The sequence below is a fragment of the Phodopus roborovskii genome, unplaced genomic scaffold, assembly GCF_943737965.1.
Source record: "Phodopus roborovskii unplaced genomic scaffold, PHOROB, whole genome shotgun sequence".
Lineage (NCBI taxonomy): Eukaryota > Metazoa > Chordata > Mammalia > Rodentia > Cricetidae > Phodopus > Phodopus roborovskii.
Window position 1 is genome coordinate 8199362 of NW_026126511.1, and position 22572 is coordinate 8221933.

Genomic DNA, 22572 nt, shown 5'->3' on the forward strand with positions numbered 1-22572 from the left:
ATAGGCAAGGATTAAGAAAGGAAACCCAAATAAGATTATACAGGAAGTAGAAAGCATGCTCACATTTATAAAATGCTTGAAAACCCCTTTGCTCCATTGTGCATGAAAAGACATCAAACAAATGCAGAGGTAACATTGTTAGACATTTGCAAGAGGCAAAAAACAAAGGAAAATGCTAATATATTGTGAGTCAGTTCCATATTCATAAATTTCCAAACTGTGATTTTTGTGCCTTTGAATATTTTAAACCTCTAGTTCTATGGGAGAGGAAGCCATTGCCATGCCATACATACCACCTATTATTATCCATTTAAAATATAACAGTTTTCAATTTTGAGTTACCTGCCTCCTCATTGGTGGAAACTGTTTAATAATATTCTTTCAAGTACTTGTGTTTTTCATCCTGTTGTCTTGGAAACAACATATCTTCACTTCCAGAGTAGGAATGTGGGGTACTTCTTCACACTTTTGCAGGCAGGCAAAGACTCCTTTAAGTCCATCCTTGACTTAGCAAGGTAGATCCTCAGATTAAGGGAGACATATCATATTTTCTTGATAGTGTGCGTAATTTATTTTGTCTCAGTTAGTCCCTCCTCTTCTACCCCTACCAAAACAAGGAGTAGGAGTTACACAGTCAAATAAATGCAGAGTCCTAGCATTTTGCCAATTCTCCTTTCTACCAAATAGTTATGATTTGGTTGTATTTCTGTTTCTGGCAGCTTGGACAGCCCTTTCCAGTATAATTGGTCTTCCAGCTCTGAGAGTGAGCTTTAAACATGTGAAAAATGAAGGCAAAGAGGATGTGGTACTCAGAACATAGCAAAAGTAACAAACTTCTGCTCATTATACAGTGCTCCCTCCCACCAGTATGGGAATGCCACCCATCAAGTGTTGGTGACCTTAAGTTTCTTCTTCTGTGTTTTACTTACCAAATCACACAGAAATAATTCATCAATAAATTTCCATTAGCTAAGCCACTACTTAGACAAAAATAGAAATAATTACAGCTGTGGGAATGAAACAATATACACCCCAGTTTTCTAAATGAATGTCTGCCATATTCAAAGTATAAAATAATAATTGGACAAAATAGACATCTCCTTTAGGGATGCTTTATCAGTGTATTGCTTTGAAGAGACATTGACATGTCCTTCATGTAAAAGTGTTGTTTTTATTTCCACATAGATTTTACTTGGAATTTTCTTCACATGTCATCTGTCTCACACATTGTAGAGGTAGCTGTTGAGGTCAAATACAGTGTGATACTGATCAATCAGTGGCATTTTCAAGTAATGTTGTCAAGTAGTGTTTCCAACTAATGTTGTAAGTGCATTTCTGACACATTTCCAGCTGCTTCCATTTTATATAAAACATTTTTCACTGGAGAACAGATTGCTCATCAAGTCTGCTATCAATCTTGGGTTAGGTACATTTAAAAGATGTTGAGAAAATTGCATCTGTAATGATGTAATCTCCCAATTTATGGTTTCTATCTTCCCTGTGGTACTGTTAGCATTAACATCTAAACAGACCAAAACTTACATTGTCAACTAGTGTCTCATATGATAACATTTTTGAAACCAAGGAAATCACATATTGTCTAGGATTTTATAGACTGATCCAGGGCTGAATGGAAGATTTCAGACCTCATAATTAAAGAATATTTTATCAAAATTCCAAAGCTGTCTCAAAGTGAAACATGATGGTAAAATTTCATATATCTAAAGACTCCATTAAAAATAAATGATGGGCATCTTAAGAAATTATGTGCCACTATTATTCATTGATTGAGCTGATACATTCTCAGCACAGTAGTTAATAAGAATCTCTTTTGTCAGGATGCCTAGACTTGAATATTTCCTGTATGATTTACCAACAAAGTAACACAGAATTTAGTTTTAATTTGTTGTTGGGAGATAAAATGTGCCCATAAAAAGTGGTATAACTACTGAATAAGTAATAAGTACATTTATAAATTAATAAACCATGCGGTATGAGTTATATAAATGTATGTTCTTATTATTCCATCAGTGATTCATTAGGCAATCAGTCATTAAGCTATTGTGCCAGTAGAAACCTGTTAATCATTTAGGGATTTTAAGGACCCCAGAAACATTACTTGAGGAAAACATGATTGATTTCTCAAGTAACAACTATTTGTTAAGTGATAATTATATGTATGTTTGTTAAGAGCTTGAGGTATATAAAGATGTTCAAGAGGCATGACACCTAACGAGACAACAGTGCCATTTATCATAGTAGGTAAACAAAGAGAGATATCATTCCAAATGTCAAAAGAGAAACGCTTGGGCATCTTACTTTGATGATCTATTGTCATTTGTTTCTGTGTCAAATTTCATTGCTCACAATGATTTATGCATGATCCATACAGTGAATATTTTCAGGTAGCAAAGTTACACAGATAGTCATTTTCGTGATATATATACATATATATATATGTGTGTGTGTGTGTGTGTGTGTGTGTAGTGTGTGATTTATATAAATATATATACATTTAATGAAATAATTATTCAATTTTTTTGTTTTGATTTTTGAGACAGAGTTTCTCTGTATTGCTTTGGAGCCTGTCCTGGAACTCACTCTGTAGACCAGGCTGGCCTCGAACTCACAGAGATCCACCTGCCTCTGCCGCCCAAGTGCTGGGATTAAAGGCATGTACCACCAATGCCTGGAACATTTCTTCAACTTTCTGTCACATAACACTAAAGCATATCCTAATCTTTAGTGTTGTTGAGAATATACATTTGTTTCAGATGATAGTCTCTCCTGACATAGGGAACTATTATAAGGAATTCAGAGCCTTCTTAGAATTGTGTCAAGACCATACCATTTGATATACAATGTCATTGTATGCTAACAATAGGTACTATGTTAGAGAATTTTACCATGTTTTTTCTTTCCACTTATCAACAGCTCCCATGTTTTCAATAACACACACTAATGGTTCTTTTCCAATCCTCAGAATTAATTACGACCTGAATGAAATTCCTTATGTGTTATTTGGCCATTTGAAAGTGAACAGCTTCAAGAAAATATCAACTTTAAGAGGTGCCATAGCATAGAATGCGTATAGCATGGAAGCAGGAAGAAGGACTATTGGGAGGCAGTGGAAGGGAACCGGGAAGAGGAGGAGGTAAGGAAGTATGCAGGAAAGAGAAGTCAAGGAAAAGTTCTCTTAGTTACTTTTCTATGAATCAACACAATGACAAGGCCAACTTATAAATTAGAGAATTAATTCGGAGCTTCTTAAATTTTGAAAGGATTAGTACACAGCCATTTTGGTGGGATGCATGGTATCTGGCAGGCAGAGAGGCATGTCTTGTAGATTTTGCATTGGATCCATAACCAGAAGGCATAGGGAAAAGGGGTGGGCAGACACTGCCCCATTTATGCTCTTTTGAAACCTCAAAGCCCACCCTGAGTGACACACCTCTTCCAATAAGTCCAGGCCCTCTAATCCTTTCTTACTATCCCAACAATTAGAAACCAAACATTCAAGTATATCCTCCTAAGGAGAACATTTTCATTCAAGGACCACAGGAGAGAATGAATAACAGCAAAGTATGAAGACATATATGCGTGGAAAGGCCATTTTAAAATCTATTATTTTGCATGCTATCTTAAAAATCAACTTTTAAAAGATGACAGATAAGGTAACCCTCTGAACAGTTTAAAACTGGACTCCAAAGACTCAGTCATAAGAAGGACTGAGTAAATCTAAGTATGACAACTTCTTATTTCTCAGCAAGTAAAATGTCACACAATCATGAGAGACTAAAGTTTTGAGTAGCTTGTTAGCCACTGAGCCTGGCTTCCTTTGTATTGACACGTACTTGGCTCTGAGGATAGCCATGTTATTGCCATGTCACTTTTTGCAAGCGTACTCCATCCCCAAAATCTGCTAAATAATTGTGTGCACTACTGTCAACCTCTGGTGAGTCAATTTATTTCAGATGGTATACTAATTGTACCACATCTAATGTATTCTACAAAATCCATGCATCTACAAAAATACTTCATTTTGCTTCTCCAGGGCATTTAAAAAATTAAGTTTACCTGAGGGAAACTTCCAGTTAATTTATATGGACCTGGGGCTATTGTTACTGTGAGTATATATCTTTATAATAATTATGTTGAAACGCTAATTCACTTGGCTTATTGTTATGGTATTTGTATCACTTTTGTAACTGATTAAATGACTCTCAAGGATGTCTTGTTTGAACCTTGATCTCTCTTCTGCCAATGTTTTAAAAGAAAGGAAAATAATAAGAGATAGCAACCTGTTAAGCCATTGAGGGAGTCACTTTGGTAGGGAACTCATGCACTTATTGCAGCACAACTGGGTGGGTTTCCACTAAAGAATGTTTTAATAGAAAAGTCAAATCTGATGCCTAAATCTGTTACGAGTATGTTTTTCCCCTGAAGGTCATGTCCCACAGCCACACCAGCCCCAAATAATACACAGAGAATCTGTATTTGATATAAAGCTGTTGTCCAATTGTTTCTTATCAGCTGGCTCTGTCTTAAATATTAACCCATTTCTATTAATCTAAGTATTTCCATGTGGTTTTACCTTACTGGAGAGAGGGGCTGGCGTTTTTCTCTCTCTGTCCTCCATCTTGGAACTCCTCCCTACTACTTCCTCTCTCCTCCTAGTCTCCTAGTCCTGCCTATCTTGCTTTCCTATTGGCCACCAGTGCTTTATTTATTAACCAATAAAAGAAACATATTTACAGAATGACATCTCCCATCATAAATCTCTCCTGTGTCATCAGGTGATCTCTCTATATTGAATGAGCTTCTGTCACAATTCTACTAGTTTGGGCCTCAGCTAAAGGAGCTGTTACCAGTGCTGTGTAAATGCTAGACTGCATTCTTGACTCTCCATGGATTGTGAACTAAATACACCTCCATGCTTAATACTTTACCCTGACTCAACTAGTTGTTGTAGCATCAGAAAGGAGACTAGGACAACTTTGCATTTCTCATTAAAACAGTCTATCTGGTGAGGTTGCAGCATGTCATTAAATGTCCCAGTAAAACTTTAGGATCAGTCATGCCAGGTACTTGCTCAGGGATCTTTAGGAAGTGATTAAATGTTTTTCAATCACAGTGTTCCTACTTACAAAAGTAAGTAGGGCATCTGGATTCACATTTAGCAGATCTAGCATATCCAAGATGGTAAGAACTCAAAGCTTATGTATCTCTTCAGTACTTTGATGCTTCAGATCTTGTCGTTTGCTTTCTGTGTCCTGCATGGCATTTAGTCTTTGCAATTCACTTTGAAACTCAAACATGTGGAACTGAGTTTGTTTAATAAAGCAGAAGGAAGCACTGCTCAGTAAAGTGTGACAGAGGAACTATGAGAACATCTTGATATATGGCGTGGTGTGTGGTCTCACTGCTATCCATCTCAGGAAAGCAGGGCCCAGCAGCTAGGTAGTGATAGAAACCACCCATCAGGAATGGTTTGCATTGAACTGATCAGAAACATTAGTGACCAATGAGCAGAGAGGCAGAACATTAAACAAATTTAGTTTTCCCAGCCTTATTTTCTGCCTCTGAATGAAGGAAAATTTACAAGTATCCTGAGTAGCAAAAGAAGACTAAGTTGTGCAGTTTCCTTTTAGGCCTCATTTATTGATAAAAGTCACAAGGAAAGTGTAGATTTTGCAAAGCAGACATGAAATCAAGTGCCGCCCCATCTAAGCAGGGAAGCAAAACTCTCTTCATTCCAGTCTCTTTGTCTTACATTTTCTATTTTATCTTCTCTTGCTTGTTACATCCAACCAAAGAAAAGAGGATTTTTTAAAAAAAAATGCAAAATGCGAGGAAAATTGACACTATTCGGATGTAGAGGTAAATGATTTGAGGTGCAGTTACTCTGGGTATGAACACATGTGCTTTCTTTCTCTTCTTCGCCTATGACGATGCATGGAGTACATCTATTGTTTGGCAATTGGAAGTGAAGCAAAATACAGCTTCATGAACAGAGTCATGAACAGAGACACCCAGGTACTGCCAATTTTCTCTGGTTTCTCCTGTGGCACTGTTTGTTTCTACAGGGATTAATTTAGACTTTTTTTGTGATGTAGTCATGGTACATTGGAAATAAACTCGATAATTTATATTTTGAACGGTTATTTTTTTTTAAGAGCCATAACCTGGGGTCTTAATGCACCCTGTAATTAACTCATATTTTTACTCACCCCTGAGGTAAAATAGTTGCATTATATTCCATATTAAGCTTTCTTTTCTTTCTAAGCAAAACTAAATTATTCTATGCACCATACATTTCTCTGAACTATATGTTTGCCCTTAAGATCAATAGCAGTTAACATTCTGAAGGCGCTGCTCAAAGGTTAATATGTCTCGGATTGAAGAATGCTGTTGCAGATTGATGGTGGATGACCCGAAGACCTCTGGGGTCCTATGATTTCATGGCTGTGGAAGGGTGAAACTGACATCATTGTTATTAATTGAGAAGATGGCTAAAAACACCGTTGTTCTTTAAGCAATACAGAGTAAAGAATTTCTTTGTTCAGCAAAACTGTTCTGGGCAGTGAGGAATACTTAAACAGCATTACACAGAGAGTTAGAAAATCTAGCTTCTATTCTTGCTGGTTCTCTAACTGGCAAAGCGACCTTAGCCAGCTCAATTAACCTCTCAGCATTTCTTTTCTTGCATATAAACAAGGGAACAATACCTACCTATTCTAACTTTCAGGGTTGTTTTCCAATTCGACTGAGATAAAACATGTGGAAGTGTTTCGGAATGAGTTGTGCAGCATACAAATGGAAGTTAATAATCGTTGCTAGGTCTGTTTATGACTCTTTTGCTTTCAGAGGCTGTCCTTGCTCAAAATGAGTCATTTCTCTTACTGCAATTACCGTGAACTGATTGTGTGTTCATCTTTTCTCCTGGCACTCAGCAGCCACACCTCACCCATGGTTGATGTGTTGTTTATGCACCCACAGTTCTTCTATTGTTTACTGCTTATATGTATGCTCATTCAAGCCTGCCTGTTTCTTAAGCATTATTTAGGAACTCTCTCTGTTTACACACACACACACACACACACACACACACACACACACAAACTCACACATAGATACGTATAAACTTTCATCCCAATACTGTCCCACATGTAGTGGTGTGTGTGTGTGTGTGTGTGTGTGTGTGTGTGTGTGTGTGTGTTCGTGCATGCTCAAGCACAAGCACATGTGTGTGATGGCATTTGCTCCATAGAATTTTTTTACATCAAAATTATTAGGATTTAGTAACTGATGTGTCTAACCTGTCCATGTGTTATGCTTTTATACCACATGCTTCTTGGCCATTGTATTATAATTCACAGGGTTCCATATGTTTCATAAGTACCATTAATGAAATTATTATTAAGGCTGGATGTAATTATTATAGGGATTCCATGTTTGAAACAGTCTTTTTCCCAAGATGATTTTATACTGCTTAGTCCCTGAGAATCAGAATCATAAACATGCCTCATAAGTTTTCATATTTTCAAAGCTTCAAATTCAACCTCCTCATCCATTTCTGTGTCTCTAACTCCTGCTCTGAAAACACATTGGCCATGGAATCAGTGGATCAGCATTTGACCCTGTCCTTTAGCATATGAAACTTTTATGACATTGACAGGAAGAAAGTTTGCTGTCAGGGAGACAAAAGCATAGCAGGCCATTGATAAACACTTAGATATGGAGCAAACTTTTATAGAGTCTGTTTGCACCCTGTCTACAATAACAAGGCCCCATTGTCCCTCTCTCCAAGACAAAACTATCTAGCTCCAATTACGATGGCAAGATCATGAAGACGATGGATCAATAAGTATACTCAGTGATGAAAATACATGGCAAAAGCATTCAAAGAACAGATGGTTTTGTTTTTGGTTTACAGCTCTAACTTTCCATGGTGGGGAAAGCAGGACACACACACACACACACACACACACACACACACACACACACATTATAGTAGTTTCAGTGTGTATTTCATATTTTAGTTTTCACTGCTGCCGTGTGGATAGAGAAGGATTTAATTTGATTTTAATCTTTTTCAGTAAGAGGGGGTTGTCAGTATCAGTTTTACTGACAAAAACCTTTTCTTCTATCTTGCATTATTATTCTCTAACAAGGGTTCCAATAATAAGCCGATCTTAAAATAGACCACTTGAGTGGGAGATCATCTCCTTTTTCAACAGAGATGGTTATAATTAATTCACAACTGCTATAATAGGTGATCTAGATATCAGGAAAGAAATGCTTTGTTTTAAACAAATATTTTACATATAATGGTCATAACAAGGAGCTACCTTAAGAAAGGAGGCAGCTTAATGTCAAGATACTACAAAAGTGTCTCTTGGTGGGACTTCTCTTGGCTGGGTCCATGTCTCAGGTGACAGCCCCTTTATGGGTCTTTTTCCCTTTTTAGTCATCTCTTCTCTAAATGGCAAATATGTTCCACGGAATGAGAAATAACAATTGTTCCCACAGCTAACTCTTTCGACATGGTTTTTCGTCTGCATTCCTCTATCCCAGAAACACAATCATCTTATTCATATATTTGTTATAATAATTATGGGTGCTTTAGATTCTTTGCTCCCATGGTCCCCTGTTGTGAATAATGCCATGATTTATTGTAAATTTTCATCCCAACTGTCAAGTAGGACATAATTTTACATTTGTAATATGCTACTATTTTGATAATTATGTGATAACTTTTAGAGCCATTTATCGTCGCAACAAAAGTATGAAGATTATACATTTTGGCAATTCTGTTTTGCTAAACACACACTCAGCCTCTTTATTTCTCAATACTCCCATGAGAGCATACGCATTCATAATTGACAGCTCCTCACTGACTCATCAGTGACATCCGGGTCTAGAATTTACATTAAATTCTTGCTCTTATGACCTGCGTTTTTGACAAATATGAAAAAAATATCTGGACACCACTAGTGTGTCAAAAACCACAGTTTCACTGTCTTAAAAATTATTTTGCCTGACTATTATTTTGACTTAAACTGTCTATTCATTTCACGGTTTTTCCACTTTATAATCATGCATTGACAGTGTATATATACCTTTTTAAATAGGCTGCTATACTTCCTGAAAGAATATTAATCTTTCTGATAGGCAGTTTAATCAGAAGTTAAACACTAACGTCATTTTCATTGTTTCCAGTGTAAAACATATCGGTGATGTAAAAGGCCTTGAAAGATGTGTGTTTGCTTGTTGTCTTTCACCTCGTGTTACTTATTGCATCCCATCTGCCTACAATGCTCATAGTCCCTAATTGCGTCTTGACTACGGATTGTTACTAGGGGTACATTCATCCCTACCAATCACTAGAAGCATTTAAATTTTTTTCTATGATTTCACTCACAAATACATTCACCCAAAGAAATCTGAAACTGTGAACTCATATGTAGCATCTGGCATCCTGTCTCTTCATCCAGGTCTCAGAGAATCCCACTGAAAACATCTGCTGTGACCTACATCATTCAGCAAAGTACTCAGAGGCCCCCATTCTTCAGTACCTGACATAGGGTATCTTTTGACGTCTACATCGATCAGTTCTCTGGTTTGAGAGAATTTCAAAGGGCTAGTAGTATAAAGTCAGTTAGTTTGATCAGTTTGCTAACAAAATCAAGGTGTGCATTATTAAGCCATCTTTATGTATTAACATTATTTAGCACTCAAATGAAATTTCTTAATTAGAACATTACTCCTTCTTTCTACCAAGCAAGGAGAGCTCTCTTGTAAGGAAACAAAGGTCGTAAAAGTATCTTTCTTTCTTTCATTTAATTATTTTTACAAGGGCTCATTTTATAAGCAGTCTTATCACGTTTCCAATCCAAGTGAGAAAAACAATGTGCTCAAATTGTAACATTACTTATTTTTTACAATTTAGTTTTAGAAGTAAACAGATGATTATAAATCTAGGCCACACAGAAATATAAAACATAATTGCAGGAGCCAAAAGAAGTTTTCTGGGAATATTGCTAACTTTCTTCATTCCCTGGGATGCTTGATTACTGATGTGCTACTGTCTGATACTGGAAGCTTCTTTGTGATTAAGTAACATTTCTTTACAGGGATAGAATCTCCATAATCTGCCTCCACAGGTGATATTTTAATTATCACTATATGTCTAGATAGTATCTTTTTCAAAGTAGTTTACCATTGCATTAGTCATGAAAAGAATTGAGAAAAAAAAATGACTTTATCCCTAAATACCCATAGGTAACATTTTGCCTTTTAGAAATTTAAAAACACATCTGTACTGTATTAAAGGCTTTGTAAAACCTTTAGGAAAAAGTTGTCTGATGTTGCCTGCCCTCCAAATGTAGCTGATTTGACGACTTCTCTCCTGTTACTGTTATACTTCATCCCATGGCTGAGTTCCATGAACTATGCCAGGGGAAAGCTTGCTATGCTCCTTGTTGCCTGTGTGATCATGATCACATTTTTATCATCCTTTAGCCTTGGTTATTATTAATTATTTTTACTTATTTGAAATTTTTGAGGGGAAATTAAAAATTTATTTTATTAGTCTGAGAATTTCATATATTGATCATATTTATTTTTCATTGACTCTTCCCAGATCCATCCCCCTCCATCCTTAATGTACCCAGCTTTTCTCTCTCTCTCTCTCTCTCTCTCTCTCTCTCTCTCTCTCTCTCTTAAAAATTCCACCAAAATCAATTTGCATTGTCTAAACATACCCTCTTTTCTATGCTGGCATTTAGTCTGGCTTGGTGTTGCATAGGTCTTGTGCATTCTGTCACAACTGTGGTGACTCCATGTGTATGGCTTCCCTGATGCGTTCATGCGACACATTTCTTTGTAGTTATTCACCGCCCTGGCTCCTGAACTTCCTCCTCCCCTGTTTATAAGGCATCTTTTAAACTCTGGTGTTTAACTTCATTGCCTTTGTTTATTTATAGTTCAATATTTTCATTAATAAAAAATAAGACTTTGCTGTTTCTTTTAAGTCTGCCTGCCTTCTCATCTTTGCAAAAATAAATTGTTTAATGAATGGCTGCAAATGCTTACAAACTCATTATTTTCTACAAATAATATCTTGTCATCTGTCTTTAAATGTGTAGTCATAAAATCATTCATAAAAGTAAATTTGCACCTTGGTACATGTCTATGCTCTGGTACGTACTGCATAGATGTTTTCTCGGTTTACCTGACACAAAGGCAGTTTTTCTAAATATTCATAGGCAGGGATGATTCACACCTTCTTGTTTGATCATAGTGGACATGTCTTCTTCCTTTTTTAGGTGGTAGTTACACTCTGAAATCACTGCTTTGCTTAGTGATCTTACCAAGACAGGACTTCTGTTTCGTTTTCCCTGTGACCTTCAATGTCTATTATTAACACACACTGTTTCCAATAAAATATCCCAAAATAATTTTGAATATTCTATGGTTTTTGGCTATGGTGAGTTGGCTGAACTCATTAGCTCCCTCTTTTCCTTACTTTCATTTTGAAACATTTTTGTGTTCTCAAACTGTAGAGTACATGTGTAAATTTACTGTGATTTCCTCAAGATATGACACTCTTTCTCAGGATGGAAAGTATTTTCCATTTTTGTTGTTGATAAGAACTGATAAATGAACAAAATTTCTATTCATCTTATTATTTTTCATTTATCATTCTCTAATTGATCATAACTTTTGAGATAACAGTGGACAAGAACTTAGTATTTCCACTGTACTAAAAGAGGAATGGAATTAAAACAATTTTCATTTTTACATCAGTAAAGGCTAGATTTAAAATCCATTTGAGAAGTTTTAAAACACACACTTATAAGACTACTCTTCTGTTCTTGGAAGTTCACATAATATTCCCCGATTTCTGTACACAAGTATGTCATGTGAGGGTTTTGTTTCTATTTAGTTTCTGTTTTGGGTTTATATTTCCTTCGCATTATTTGTTCCTTTAGTCCTGTGGTGATCCACGTTAAATTCGATGGGAGCACTTGTGTCATGCATTCCTTCGTTTTTGGTCATTCTTAAAATAGAGGTTTTGTGTCTAATAAGACACATTCTTCTCCATGTAACCATAGAAACCGGATCTGTAGTGTACAATGGGTTTCAGAATTTATATGACATGAAATATATATATGTATATATATAAAATTTGTCTCCTATACTCACTAAAACACTTTTGATTTCATTTTCCCTCTAACATATTAGGAAGAAAGCTCTATGTGCATGATATATTAAAATGATACATTTCTCCTTTCTACTCTGTGAAGTTATTTTCTTTTTTTATTAAATATTTTTATTTTACATACAGATCCAAGTTCCCTCTCCCTTCCATTCTCCCATGTCCTCCATAGACCTCCCATCCTATCCCCCATCCACTCCCCAGGGAGGGTGAGGCCTTCCAGGAGGGATCATCAAAGTCTGTCAAGTCATTTGGAATAGGGCCTAGGCCCTCCCCAGTGTCTCTAGGCTAAGGGAGCATCCCTCCATGGAGAATGGGCTTTCAAAGTCAGTTCCTGCACTAGAGATGAATTCTGAATCCATTGTCAGAGGTGCCATAGACTGATACGCCTCCTAACTGTGACCCACTTTCCGGGTGTCTGGGTCAGTCCTATGCAGGTTTCCCAACTATCAGTCTGAGGTCCATGAGCTCTGCCTTGTTCAGGTTAGCAGTTTCTGTGGGTTTATCCAGCCTGGTCCTGACCCCTTTGCTCATCACTTCTCCCTCTCTGCAACTGGATTCCAGGAGTTAGGCTCAGTGTTTAGCTATGGATCTCTCCTTCTGCTTCCATCAGCTACTGGATGAAGGCTCTAGGATGACATATAAGGTGGTCATCAATCTCATTGTCAGAGAAGGGCATTTAAGGTAGCCTCTCCACTATTGCTTAGATTGTTAGTTGGGGTCAACCTTGTAGATCTCTGGACATTTCCTTAGTGCCGGATTTCTCTTTAAACCTATAATGGCTCCCTCTATTATGGTTTCTCTTTTCTTGTTCTCCTCTATTCTTGTCTTGACTCAATCTTTCTGCTCTCTCAGGTTCTCATCTCCCCTCTTCTTCTCCCCTTCTTTTTCTCCTAACTCCCTCTCCACTCCCTGCTTCCCACAACCTCCATGCTCCCAATATGCTCATGAGATCTCGTCCCTTTCCCCTTCTGTGAGGGAACATGTTTGTCTCTCTTAGGGTCCTCTTTGTTTCCTAGCTTCTCTGGCAGTGTGGATTGTAGGCTGGTAATCCTTTGCTATATGTCTAAAGTCTATGTATGAGTGAGTACATACGATGTTAATCTTTTTGTGACTGGCTCACCTCACTCAGAATGGTTTATTCTAGTTCCATCGACTTTCCTGATAATTTCAAGATTCTATTGTGTCTTTCTGCTTAGTAGTACTCCACTGTGTAAATGTACCACATTTTATCCATTCTTCTTTGCTTCCAGGTTCTGGCTATTACAAATAATGCTGTTATGAACACAGCTGAACAGATGTTCTTGCTGTATGAATGTGCATCTTTTTTGGGTATGTGGCTAAGAGTGGATCTTTGTATATGCTGGATCTTGTGGTTGACTGATTCCCATTTTCCTGAGGAACTGCCATACTTATTTGCAAAGTGGCTGTACAAGTTTCCACTCCTACCATCAGTGGAGGAGTGTTTCCCTCTCTCCACATCCTCTCCAGCATAAACTGGCATTGGCGTTTTTATTTTAACCATTCTAACAGGAGTAAAATGGTATGTCAGAGTTGTTTTGATTTGCATTTCCCTGATGGCTAAGGATGTTGAGAACTTTCTTAAGTGCCTTTCAGCCATTTTAGATTCCACTGTTGCAATTTCTCTATTTAGTTCTGTACCCCACTTTTTAATTGGGTTATTTGGTGTTTTGTTGTCTAGCTTCTTGAATTCTTTGTACATTTTGAAGATGTACCCTCTGTCACATGTGGGGTTGGCATGTGTGTGTGTGTGTGTGTGTGTGTTAATTTTTTTTATTTTCCTCATAGTCAACTTAATATATTTTAGGAATACATATATTACATCTCTCGGTTGATATCTAGTCAGATATAAAGGAGTAAAACTTAAGTGCCCTGACCAGTGCATGAGTGCCTCCAAGAATTCATTATTTAATGCTATCATTGGGAAGTGGAAATATAGGGGCTTCCCTTAAAAACACTGTTACTATGTTACTAGAGGTCTGTACGTGGGTAGTGTGTTATGTTGTGTTTCCTTCCGCCTTTCCCCATCTCTGTTATTTTCGGTTGCACAATATAAAATACTCTGTGTCACATATCCCATATCCTTCCTGCCGTAATGAACTGACAGGTCTAGAACTGTGACCAAAAGGTTTTTTGATTTTTTTGTTTTTTTTTTTTTTTTCCTAAGTTGGGTCCATACGTTGGTACAACAATTAGAAAGGTAGAAGTAGATAAGATAACTCACAATGAGGCATCAACTCTTTTATCTTCTTTTTCCTTTTAATTCTGCAGTTATATTCATGCATAGAAAAAAAAATAGCAGTGTGTATATTTAACCCAGTTTATTAGCGAGTTACTTGTCCTTTGCCTTTTCCAGCTTGGCAATGCGAGCCACAGATTTAGGACACAGGGCATTGCCGCTCGAGTGGCAGAGGATCTCACTGCATCTGTCTGTCATTGTCTTTTGAGTTAACCTGTGTGAAGGCAACAGTGACATGTGTCTTCCTGTGAACCAGTCACGCCAGCCTGACCTTTCCTTTGATGATGCAGTAGGAGACCACCAGCTCAGTGGGTCTGTGTTATGGTCAATCACCAGCTGCTAAACCTTTCTGTTCTCCACAAAGGTGGTGATTGTGTTGACTCTTGCTTGAGTGACAGGTAGTCTCTTAGTTGGGACATCCCCTTCACCAGCAGCTATCTTCTCTGCATGGGCTAACAGCCTTTGCTTCTCCTCCTCCTGTGTCTCTGCCCTGTACTTGTCGGCAAATGGAAGCAACAGGGTAGCTGCTTCTGATCCAGAGCCTGGGTGAACTGGTTAACAGCAGGAGGTACTTTCAACTGCGAATAGATGGCTCTTTGCTGCTTCAGCCTACTCCAGAGGGGATATTTTACCAAGCAAGTGAGATCTCTTTTGGGCTGGATGTCCTGACCATTGCCAACAAAATTCTTAGGCCTTTTCTCAAACAAAGGATTCACCAACTTTCTGGCCTTCTGTTTCTACATGATGGCTGGTGATGAGGCCACCTTCTTCCCCTTGGCCTTCATTCCTTTGAGCATTCTGGCTGGCAGGAGGACAGAGCTATTCTATCTTCTTAATAACAAATACTTCTCAAACTTCTCAAAGTTTCCTTGATTGGTAAAATATTATACACCCAGGTAATCCACCTCTATACAGAGTGCCAACACTCCTTCAGAGCCCACCCAGCTTACCCCTAAGCGCATACCGGTCACCACATCCCGGCCCACACCCACCTTGGTGCCCCATGCTCCACTGAAGCCAAGCTGGCACTCAGGGCCCTTCCTAGGTAAGCACCCTGCCTACAGACCACCAACAAGCACTCATTGCCTTTCCAACCTATGCCCAACCACCGCTTCTTCCCTGTCACCATAGTAGGACCCACATCTCTGTTGGAAAACCCTGTCCCATCGGCGGTCATACTGGCTGCCAGAAGTAGAGGTATGCTGGTTGCTCGAGGGCCTTCACTACTTTGCCAGCTACTCCCAACGTGGCCCTCACTTCCTTGTTACCATTCCTTAGCTCCCAACTGCAACAGAGGCATCCCTGCTGGATCAGAGGTTATTCTGACCACCACAACCACAGGTAACCCTTCCACTCCACCACTGTTCCTTCCCACTCAGTGCCCACCTAGCCTATTCCTGTGACTCCGTTTCCTCTTCAGGATTGTTGGCTGCATTGGACCATGAGGGTGGATGGAGAAGAAGCAGGAACAGGGTTAGGACAACTGTATGATGGAGATAGCCCACTGGTAGATAGACTTCAGACACTTTATTCTAGAGTGTAAGGGATACATAGGGTTGGAGAGCCTGAGGACAAACCCTAATCGGCATTAAGTAGCATGGCCTAACCCTGATAGCTTGAAATCTGACATAGTGGTGAAATGGGCTGTGTCAGCTTCTCCAACAAACCAGGGATTATTTAAAATCTCATGAGCCAAATAAACACATTTACTAAAACTTTGGCTATCATTTCAGACAGTTGTGCAGATAAATTATCTGCCACTAAGAGCAAAGTTATAATTTTCACCCAAATCACCTAATATTAACAGTTTTCTTCCAGTTACATGTACTCCTTTAGCATTTATTTCAAAGCTGTTCCATTATAGACTTGCAATTGTTATAGCTTGCTGCTTAATTTACTTTTGCGACTCAGAATCTCAATCTTTATCTTTGTTGACTGGCATTTTCTTGAGGTTTGTTTTATAGCCATATATGGAACCCTGTTAGATTATTTGTGGAAGAAAACATTTCATCTTATTTTTTTTTTTAATTAAAAGTAGAACTAACAGATAATACAGCATTTACAACTCTAGGTATATATAATCAAGGAGAATAAAAACAAAGTTCTCAAAACTGGCATCTGCAGTCTCTTCTTTATTGGGAAATTATTTACAACAACCACATATGGAGACAAGTCAAAAGTCCACTGACAGCTGGTTGGATGAAATATGTGGTATATACCCATAATAAAATATAATTCAGTCTTTAAAAATAAGAAAACTCTACCATATGTGACAAAATGATTGAATTTAGGAACATAATGATAAGTGAAATAAACTATTTACAGAGGACAAATGCCTCTGGCTTTCATTTGCATGAGTTTTCTAAAATAAATCCATAAAATCAGCCTATAATGGTGGTTGCCAAGGTCTAGAGGGAACAGGGTATTACATTTACTGTATTATGAAGGAATAAACTCTAGAGGTTTGTTCTTTTGTAACATAGAATTTACACCTAATCAATATTGTGCACTTAGACATTGGTTGAAAATGTAATTTTTCTTTTGTTTCAAAAGAATATTTAATGACATTTTTCCTTGGTAATTTGTGGATGTATAAGGCATTGTGATCATTTTTATGCCTCCCTTCCCTCACCCCTATTACTCCTGATTTTCCATGAAAGTCCCTTTCTCATACTTATGACTGTTTTACTCAGGTCCATCACTATTAATCATGGGTTTAGAATTATCCATTGTGGCCTGGTGGACTCTTCAGTGTATACAACTTAAGACAGTAACCATCTTTTCCTAAGAATCTATCAATAGTCAATTGTTCATCAGGGAAGGGTAGGATCAGTAAGCACTCCCTTATCCATAACTGAACATTGATATGTCCAGTTGTATGCAGGCCCATTGCAAGCAACCATAGTTGTTTTGGGACTATGATGACACTGTCCTGAATATTGCATTTCATATCCCTTCTCACTACTATCTAAATCTTATACATGTTTCCCCCAAGTCTCCTGTGATGATGATCCCTAAATCATAGAGAGGATTATATTTATGTTTGCATCCTTAGATAAATGCTTCTTGAAGGCCTTCACAAGACATGCTTTTCTTTACAATGAATGGTAGCTAATTCAGATACAATGGCTATTTAAGGTGCTGAGTGCAGATGTCATGTTAAATATTCTTAGGGCACACAAATCTATATGCATTCCCTTAAAAGCATGCAAGGAGAGTGTGACTCTGATCATGATAGTTTTATGATATTCAAATATCAAAACCATCAAGTTGTAGAAATGAAGCACAAAAAGTAAGAATTATCAATTATGACTCAGTAAATGTGACTCAAAAGCTTGTACTTCTCTGAGGATTTACTGCCTTAGATTTTGAAGTTCCATCTGTCTTTGGAAGTGAGTCCTGACACAGGAATCCACTGTTGAAATGCACATTGTATTTTCATTCACCTTGTGAATTCTTGTGAAAACAGAGTGAGATTTGTTGCCAGCTTTTATTGATCTTTCCCCAGGCTTTGACCTTAAGAGTCCGCCTATGGCTAAGTTGTTTGGTGTCAACCGAGACCAGGAGGAAGATGATGTGTCTTAGTCCCCCAAATTCCCTAGGGTTCAGAGTCAATAGCAGAAGCCTCCTGAAGAGTCTCATAACAAATTTGAGAGGTCAGAGGTTTCCTTTTCATTTTGTAAACATGCAGCCTTGTGACTTGATAGTTAGATAATAATATTGACTTGAAGGAAATGCATCTCTACAAACTGTCAGAAATATAAAACTGTATTTATTGTTAAATGTTTGCAGGTTTGCTACCCTTTAAAAACTTTACATGAATATCAGTTAAGGACCAAATATAAATTAAAAATTGTTTAAAATATTTCTTTTGAATGTGCTAATATTTATTAAAACAAAAGATAAATTAGGTCAACCAATGTATTTAACTGTAAATATGTATATGCACAAGCACACTCTGTGATTATGGCTGGTCCTAGTTTGTGGAATCTGTTGCCTATTTCCTATTTCTTTGTTTAATACCTTATGAGCATTTCACATAGTTAGTTTCAAAAGTTGTTACATTTATTTATTTTTTGAGGCAAGGCTTTTGATAACTCAGTCTAGTCTCAAACTACATGTGTCTGAGAATATCCTTTAACTCTGGATCTTCCTGTCCTCGGTTCTCAAGTGCTGAGATAACAAGCATGTACATATCGATGTTTTTAGTGGGTACCTTTTCTTAGCAAGGTATATGTGAAAATAAAGAATTATGATACATGAATGCACATTTCTTCATTTCTATATACCAGTCTTGATAAATGTTCACATGGGGGAATGTCTATTAGTCACTTAGGAAAAATGAAATGTGAGATTTTTCCAGTGGCCTAGTGTGTCATAACTTCAGAGAGTTAAGCCTTAGAAACATCACTTCTAATAATAATTCTGTGCGTAGTAAATTTCAGAAAATCTTGTCATCCACAATCCCAGTTCTGTTGTTGGATCATAATAGATGTCAAGGTAAGGTCTTGGCATTGTGCTCTACAGCTGACAAGAAGTTCTTTTGAATAAACATATTTGACAAAATATTGTCTGCTGATACAGGAACATTGGCTCATGAATCTCACCACATATACTATATTAACACGTGTGTTTGCATATTTTAATCATATCCTGATTCATGTACCAAAGACAATAAGGAAATTATCTTATTCTATCTGAGCTGTTATTACAAATTTCCACCAAGTAATTTATTGCTTACAGTTATGGAGGTTAGTACATCAATGTACAAAAATGGGAACAGAGACGGTGTCAGGTACGAACTCATGTTGTAGAACATTGACAAGAACATTTGCATTGGAAGAGAGACCTGGTCTCATGGGATCAACGACAGTATTTTCAGATGGTTTGATTTCTTTCTTTCTTTTTTTTTTTGGAGATAAAACCACAAATACAAAGTTCGAGAACTCATATAGATGGTAGAGATGGAAAATGATTATTACTTCTTTGTAAATGCTTTTATTGTATCAACATCTTCAGGAAAGCAAAATTTCCATGTTTAGAAAGTATTTGCATCATATACCTTGCTAGCTAAAACACAATAATATTATTCTATAAACTTAGATATGTGAAGATAGCACTTGGTTTCCTTTTAAATTATGAGCACATGGTCATATGATAACATATTGTGCTCCAAAAAGAAATAACATAAAATATTAATTAATTATATATAAGTGTTTAATTATTAGAAACAATAATTCGGTAATGTGCATTTTTTTTTAATGTCTGGCTTTTGGGAGGTCTTCACTTTCTGTAAGGATTCCCTGAGTAATTTTCTTGAAAATGTCACATGATAGAGACTCGTCACCTGGTTTGATTTCATATTAGTCTGCAGATTATAACGTATTTTAACATCTTCACGAAAGATTTTGCTTTATCTGTCTTTGAGGACTTCCTAAAGGTTTAAGTCTTTGTATTATTTACATTAGACTCAGACGATTGCCGGAGGATCATTCCATATTTGAGACACCAGGGAAGTAACCACTGTCTGTATAACAGAAAACTTCATTCATTTATTTGTTCATGCTTTCTTGTTGTTTAGAACCTTTAACATGTCTCAAGCTGTGCTGGGATGTTGAGCTTAGAAGGAAATACTCCCTTCTGTGGTGTGAAAGTCTTAAGTATGTCATTCTAGTGATGCAGAAGGCAGGGCATTTCCCAAGTGTTCATTGTCCAGTCTTGGTTCCACACTCGTGATTTTATTCAAGGAAATGGTGCTCTCAGTTGAAATACTATAGCAGTCTTCTTTGTTCAATTTTCAAAAGCAAAGTTATGGGATGAAAATTCTTAAAAAAAAAAAAAAAAGTCACAAATGTCTGACTTACCAAAAAAGATTCTTGAGGTCTTCAGTAGCGAACATGAGGATTGGTTCTAATATTTCCCTGTGAGATTCAGAATGGTCCACCATGAATGCAAAGGAAGAGAACAGCCTAGAGATTTCTGGACATACAATGTGACACTATACAGGATGCTCATGGGTGACTGATTGATTAAGACACAGTGCCACATTTTGTTTGAGACTGGAAAATTGAGGCAGTTCCTAAGGAATTTAGGTATCAGAAATTACATTTAACATGCACTAAAATGAAGCCCATAGATTCCCAGTTTAGTAGTATGTGCAGAGTATGCCCACTTCATCACCATAATAGGGATTACATTCAATTCTGTTCATCATTTACCTTTGTTGTATTCTTCCTGTGTATATCCCTCAATTCTGGAGACCAAGCTTTGGAAGGAAGCAGGAATTTGGCTTACGTATTAACATGTCTTTAGTCCCTGAAATAATGACTTTCATGAAGCTCAAATATTTGTTGCATTCAAGAAGGACTTAATGGAAATGGGGAAGTAAATGGGCAAACAGATGGAGCCTTCTCAGAAGAAATAGTAGTTTATTTTTTTCTGGCAGGGCATAACTACTGGCAGAGCAAGTTCTGTCTGCTTGGGCAGAGTGAATTTGAATCATATGCATGCTTTCTAGATTCTCAGTAAATGGCCTCTGGTTGAAAATCTCATAGTGATGTTTCATTATACTATTTCATAAATGATCAGAAATTATGAGAAAAGAGCCATGGCACTAGTGGGTAGTGACACGTAGCGCTTGGAAGGTGACATTAGAGCAGTTAGTGCTATCATAGGAGAGCATGCTCTTGTCAATCTTAATTGTATTGCACACATAATCACTCAGACATCTATATGCACACACTTGTAAAAAATTGTAAATTCTTTTGTATGTATCTAGGCATATTTTATGTTATTTATACTTCATAGTTGATTGAATAACCTATCATATTCACCACAAGAGGTGAAAATGTTGTCAATATTTAGTTTCATCAGAAGTAGTATTCATTGCAATGCTAGTTTTCGACTTTCTTTTGCAGGTCGATATCTATTAAACCAAGTTATTTGCAAAATTTTACATAAATTTTGATGCATCACCTTGAGTTTCAAAATTGTAAACGCCATTCTTGAGCCTTCTCTTGCTGAAAGAGCTTGAAAGAGGAAAATATTTACTGCAGCCTCTTGCTTCAGAAGCATGGTGGTGCCTTGGGCCCATTGCTTTGGGCCTGAGATAAGGAACAGGATCATGTTTGACCATAGGATGGAGCAATTTGATCATCCATGGCTACTGGGAAACAGCAAAGGAAATGCAGAAAGATTAGAATCACAGCATATATCACTTGACTGTCCCCTTTAGTCATCTAACTTCCTTCCATTGCCACCCAAATCCCTACCGCCTCCCAAAAGTGCCACCAGCTGGGACATGGTGATCAGCACATGGGGCCTTGGAGGATACTTAAGATTCAAATCATAAGATTAAACTCAGCATTATCTTTATGGTAAATCCTATCTTTATGGGCACATGTCACATCTACCCTGGTGGCTGCACAAGCCCAGACTCTTCTAATTCTGCATTGTGCTCTCTCTATGCAGGAGGGAATGTATATGTGATCCTTTGTTAAATCTACAACAGCTTAAACACACAATCACACCTTGATTTTTTTTTTTGCTAGGGGCATGTGATTTGACAATATTCTAGGAACTGTGATTCATGTTGCCCTAATGCCTTCCACAGAAAGAATTACTGTAGAGGAGAGATCAAAGTGTAAAGAGTCTCTGGAGAGCAGATGTTTTTCTCTTTGCTTTTTGATATTAATTTTCATTTACCAAATATTTAAACTTTGTTCATCCTGTCTTTTCTGCATCAATAGTGGAATGTCAAAATAACCATTATTAGTAAAATGCCATGGTAAATATTTCAAAAACTTTTCTTCTGAAAGAGACATGTACATAAATTTTTGTGAGAGTATGCAAGGAAATAATTTATGCATGATTATGCACAATGTTTTATTAAAATACACTTGAACTACAAATATGGACCCAAAAGGAAATTCTAGAATTGTAAGATATTTTGAAATTTATTATCTCCACGAGGATTTTATAATAATACTCTATTTGTAATAAAATTTTACTCTATTTTTCTAGAGAATATCATATATATATATGTGTATATATATATATATATATATATATATATATATATATTATAAAG

At 37.1% G+C, this 22572-nt stretch overlaps 1 pseudogene; it reads right to left on the bottom strand.

Annotated features, from left to right (window-relative positions):
- Window positions 1–14555: 14555 nt before the first annotated feature.
- LOC127230467 (60S ribosomal protein L7a-like) lies at window positions 14556–15280 on the bottom strand (annotated as a pseudogene).
- Window positions 15281–22572: the final 7292 nt, after the last annotated feature.